The sequence below is a fragment of the Nicotiana attenuata genome, unplaced genomic scaffold, assembly GCF_001879085.1.
Source record: "Nicotiana attenuata strain UT unplaced genomic scaffold, NIATTr2, whole genome shotgun sequence".
NCBI classification, from domain to species: Eukaryota; Viridiplantae; Streptophyta; class Magnoliopsida; order Solanales; family Solanaceae; genus Nicotiana; species Nicotiana attenuata.
Genome location: NW_017670239.1, coordinates 846,616 through 852,615, shown reverse-complemented (window position 1 = coordinate 852,615; position 6,000 = coordinate 846,616).

Here is a 6,000-nt window from a genome sequence, read left to right as displayed (position 1 = left end):
AATTAAAGACCCTACCACTAAAAAATAACCCACACCTGTCCGACCCCTTTTGCCATCTTTAAATTTGACCCAAACCCCTTTTAATTTTGGATTTTTTATATTCCTATACCATATAGGAAACCTTATTATCCTCAATGTTTAAGGTTTAATATAATTACATTTAGTATACCAAATTACCAATTCTATACCATAGTGTATTTTAAGGGTACAATTAATGCAGCGTATATCCCTACTTAATTTAAGGTACCGTACCGTATATCCCACCCCTCCCACGTTTTAAGCTTCGAGGTTAAGAATTACTGGAGAACAGAAGTTCAAAAACATGCAAAACAGCTGCACTGCGACGTCAATAGCCTACGATTTAGAGATTTCTTTCGCTATCAATGGCTTCCCTCTTTAGCTCAACAAATACGTGAAACGTCATCATCTATGGAACATCTTATGTCCTCTGTCTATCACAGAAACACTGAAGTAATATTGGAGAATTCTACTTTTCTTCAAACTGGGATTAATGGATCGACTAACATCACATATCCAATAAACCAAACTCCAAACGTTGCCCAAGTTACGTCACTAATGGAATTGAGGTTCGATTGTAGCTTGTAGCTTAATTGGTATTTTCGACATAATTGCATTTTTTGCAGAAGATTTGTAGAAGTTTTAGTCGTTTTGGATTTGTGAAAGCAGAAAATAATGCATCTACAATCAGAATACAAATAATCTATAATTCATCTACAAAATATCTACAAACTGGGTATATTGAATTTTAATATCCCAATTCCCATTCGATTGTAGTTTAATTTGGATTTTCGACATAATTGCGTTTTTTGCAGAAGATTTGTAGAAGTTTTAGTCGTTTTTGATTTGTAAAAACAGAAAACAAAGCATCCACAATTAGAATACAAATAATCTACAATTTATCTACAAAATATCTACAAACTAGGTACATTGAATTTTTATATCTCAATTCCCATTCAATTGTAGCATAATTGTGATTTTTGACATAATTGCGTTTTTTCAGAAGATTTGTAGAAGTTTTAGCCGTTTTTTATTTGTGAAAACAGAAAATAAAGCATCTACAATCAGAATACAAATAATCTACAATTTATCTACAATTTCTGCAATATGTCGTCTTCTTCTTCTTCGAGTTTCAATCTGAAATTCAGTCAAAACTAAGTCTAATCTTCACCAAAACCCCTCAAAATTGAGATATAAACTCCAAACCATATTCCCAATTATTTTCAACAACACTCACTCCAAACAAATAATGATTTTTGAAAACCCAAATTTGAATTCAAAGCTTTCATGCTTTTTAATGGCTGTCAATGGTGGAAAAAATCTGGAAGAATATTTATTTTCATAATTGTAGTGCGCCTAAATAGGAATATCTGGAAGAATATTTAGTTCCAGATTTGTAGCGCGCCTAATTAGGAAGGAATCAGCTCCTAATAATTGGTATTTAATGAATGGTATATATTTTGTAGAAAAACTGTGAACATGACGGGTAAATATGAAACTATGCACATTTTTGGTAATAACGTTTCATATATGGTATAGGAAGGAAAAAGTCTCTGATAGAATTTTTACATTCTTATGTCATATAGGAAACTATATTACCCTCAATGTTTAAGGTTTGATATAATTACATTTAGTATACCTAATTACCAATTCTATACCATAAGGTATTTTAAATGTACATTAATTGTACCTTATATCACTCCTAAATTTATGGTACGGTATATTCCTCCAAACCCCATCCCCCCACGTTTCTCTCCCAACCCCACACCCTCACCCACGTATCACCACACACCCAGAAACCAGAAAAACCAGAAAAACAATTGAAACCCTCTGCTAAATCCAGAAAAACAATTGAAACCCTCTACCATTAACGTCGAAAATCAAGGTTTTTTCTTCTACAACCAGTCAAAATTGAAGTCAAATCTTCAAAGTTTCATACACAGCAATAACTTTTGATGGTTATGATTTTGGGTTCCTTCAGTAATATAAGAGGAAAGGAAAAAAGAGCAGCAATTCCACCATTGACAGCCATTAAAAAGCTTTGAAGCTTTGAATTCAAATTTGGGTTTTCAAAAATCATTATTTGTTTGGATTGGGTGTTGTTGTAAATAATTGGGAATATGGTTTGGAGTTTATATCTCAATTTTGAGGGGTTTTGGTGAAGATTAGACTTGGTTTTGGCTGAATTTCAGATTGAAATTTGAAGAAGAAGAAGAAGAAGACGTATATTGCAGAAATTGTAGATAAATTGTAGAAAAACTGTAGAGTGTTGTTTATTTATTTTTGAGCTTTGTGTTTTTGTGTTAGAAATTTTGATGGGAGCTTGTTATTCCACTTCGTCTGTTTTGGAGCTAACTTGTGCAGAGGAGAAGATGTTTTTTAAGTTATATATATTGCTAAAACTTTAAATTCAAGAAAGTATGGTTGTATTGTATTTAAAGAGGCGTGAATTTGTAGAATAGGTTGAATGTGAGGAATGAGTCAAATAAGACTCACAATGGCTTATTTTCTACATTTAATCTACAACAAAACTACATATCATTTGAAAAATTAATATGAAAATACAGAATTTCAATGTTTCTACAAATTATCTACAAAATTTCTTAAGAAGATCTATCCCTTCATCATGTTTTTTTGGATTTCATATTTAGCATAGCAGTTTCGTAAGGAGTAACAAGAGCATATAGGAGAATCACAGAATTGTAGCATCATCGGGATTTTCGACATAATTGCATTTTTTGCAGAAGATTTGTAGAAGTTTTAGTCGTTTTTGATTTATGAAAACAGAAAACAAAGCATCTACAATCAGAATACAAATAATCTATAATTTATCGACAAAATATCTACAAACTGGGTACACTGAATTTTAATATCCCAATTCCCACTCAATTGTAGCATAATTGGGATTTTCGACATAATTGCGCTTTTTGCAGAAGATTTGTAGAAGTTTTAGTCGTTTTTGATTTGTGAAACATAAAACAAAGCATCTACAATCAGAATACAAAAATAATCAACAATTTATCTACAAAATATCTACAAACTGGGTACATTGAATTTTAATATCCCAATTCCCATTCAATTGTAGCATAATTGGGATTTTTGACATAATTGTGTTTTTTCAGAAGATTTGTAGAAGTTTTAGTCGTTTTTTTATTTGTGAAAACAGAAAATAAAGCATCTACAATCAGAATACAAATAATTTACAATTTATCTACAAAATATCTACAAACTGGGTACATATTTGGACTCAACATACTTCCCCTGAAACGAATGTTTCACATTTTTTTATACATATTTTTGTCCAAAACAGTACTAAATCATCCACTTAAATACAATTTTTATACAATGTTGTTCAACTTTCATACAATAAGTAAATGAATAAAAGAAAAATAAATAAACAACAGTCTACAATTTTTCTTCAATTTTTCTACAATTTTTGCAATATACGTCTTCTTCTTCTTCTTCGAGTTTCAATCTGAAATTCAGTCAAAACCAAGTCTAATCTTCACCAAAACCCCTCAAAATTGAGATATAAACTCCAAACCGTATTCCCAATTATTTTCAACAACACCCAATCCAAACAAATAATGATTTTTGAAAACCCAAATTTGAATTCAAAGCTTTCAAGCTTTTTAATGGTTGTCAATGGTGGAATAGCTGCTCTCTTTTCCTTTGCTTTGTATTACTGAAATTTGGACATAATTGCGTTTGATGTAGAAGAACTGTAGAAGATTTAGTTGTTTTTTATTTGTGAATTGTAGAAGAATAATCAATTCGTTTTTGAATTGTAGAAGAATAATCAATTCGTTTTTGAATTGTAGAAGAATAATTGCGTTTGGTGTAGAGACACTAAATTTGAAACGAAACTGACGAAGAAGATTAATGTGCATGATTTGCGTTTGGAAGATCTGGAATAATATTTAATCCCCCAATTTTAGCGCCTAAATAAGGAACCCTACAGCTACAATGATTCCTTATTTAATGCATTGTCTATATTTTATAGGAATACTATTAGCATAAAGGGTATGCAAACTATGAACATATATGATAATATAATTTCCTATATGGTATAGGAACGAAAATTTCCCCAAGTCCAAAAATACTTGCCGTTGACAGAGAAAAAGATATGGACTCCAGACCCAAATCTGTCTGTGCGTCGTATTCTCGATCGAGGGCCTCATACCCATTCATACTATTCTACTCACACTGTACATTTGTCTTGGAGTAAGTAACTTGTTGATATTTTTTACTATTATTTATATTTTCGCTACTAACGAGCAAATTCATATCTTTCTGACTCTAAGATTCACATTTTCCTGTCCTTCCAAATCCAAAAGCTTGTGGCCTCACATGCTCTTCAGATAGTGTCCTAATTTTAAAGAATTATCATATCTTTAGATCCGCAATTCTATGTTAATCATTAAGCTCTGATTGTCACATGTAATACTTCCAAGAATATATTGTATTTTTCGTCGTTTGGATCAAAATCATGATATTCCAAGATCATAATTTTAATCGGGAGTAGAATTTGGATAACTTATCTCACCTTCTATATGAATAAGTTATACTATTAATATTTGGTATAAAAATAATACCATTTTTAGTTAATACGTTCAACGAAATACGAAATAAATTTAATCCTAAAATTTATATCGGGATAATCCACCTAATTCCTTAAACCAAACGAAACTAAATATCTATGTTCCAACTGGCGACACTCCCCAAATAAAATAAAACTTTCCTGAAATAGCTCACGTAGTAGATAAGATTTTCCTAAAAAGTATATTCAGAAAATAGTTTGGAGTTTGTACAGACCCGACTCCCCAAATTAATTTGAATACTTTTCTCACATTGTATATTTATAAGAGCATGTCATCAAGGATAAAATTGAAAGCTTAAAGTTAAATAACTTTCAAATATTAAAATATGTTACCATTTTTAAAAGAGACTAAAAAGACGTCAATGAAACAAATGGAGTAACAATTACGACACAGAGCCTCTGAAAAATGTTCTTGGACAAATTTTTCTTTTTGGTTGTTGCGGAGGAATAACATTACTCCAAAATGCACAGGTAAATCGAAAGAACTGCTGAAACAGTGACTTCTGGTGGCATTAGTATAGCAGTTAGCAGTAACGTTATGAAATGGATGCATAAGATACTGTTTGACTCAAAAGTTGTTTAAACCTTTTTGAACAAATCAATCAAAGATGAAGGGGTAAATCCTAGTTAAAGATAATTAACTCTAGATCCGAGACGAATAATACGAGTAGAAAAACATAGCCGAGTATAAATATTGGGCGTGATTATAGCCAGATTTAATAGCATAAAGAAAGATGCATTGAATAACATTAAATGGCGACAAAATATAGATAGAGGAGAAGATTCACCCGATCTTGGGTGAGTCGGATCTTCTTTCATTTGATAAAGATGAATGATCGATAAAATACAAGACCCATTAGACCCTTTTTGGATCTGATGAAGGTATGGGATCATAGATCCTCTCCTCTCGAAGGAGAGGAATGTTTACATATTTTTCTAGCAAGAGGGAGAGGGAGAGAGCCAGCCCCCCTTTTTGGGAAGTCCTCCCTTCCTATTTATAAGGGGTATTCCTAGAAAAACATTAAAAGAAAAGGTACAATTAGAGGGAATATTCGGTAGAATATTCCTTTTGAGGATTCCAAAGCAGACTAGTTGTTTCATCACTGTCCGACCTTGGCTTGTCCGACCTTGGCCGGTCCGACCTCAGCTTTACTGATGACGGTCCGACCTTGGCTTTATTGGTGACGGTCCGACCTTGGCTTGTCCGACCTTGGTCGGTCCGACCTCAGCTTTACTGATGACGTTCCGACCTTGGCTTTATTGGTGACGGTCCGACCTTGGCTTGTCCGACCTTGGCCGGTCCGACCTCAGCTTTACTGATGACGGTCCGACCTTGGCTTTATTGGCTTGTCCGACCTTGGCCTTATGTCTTCGCGTGCCGA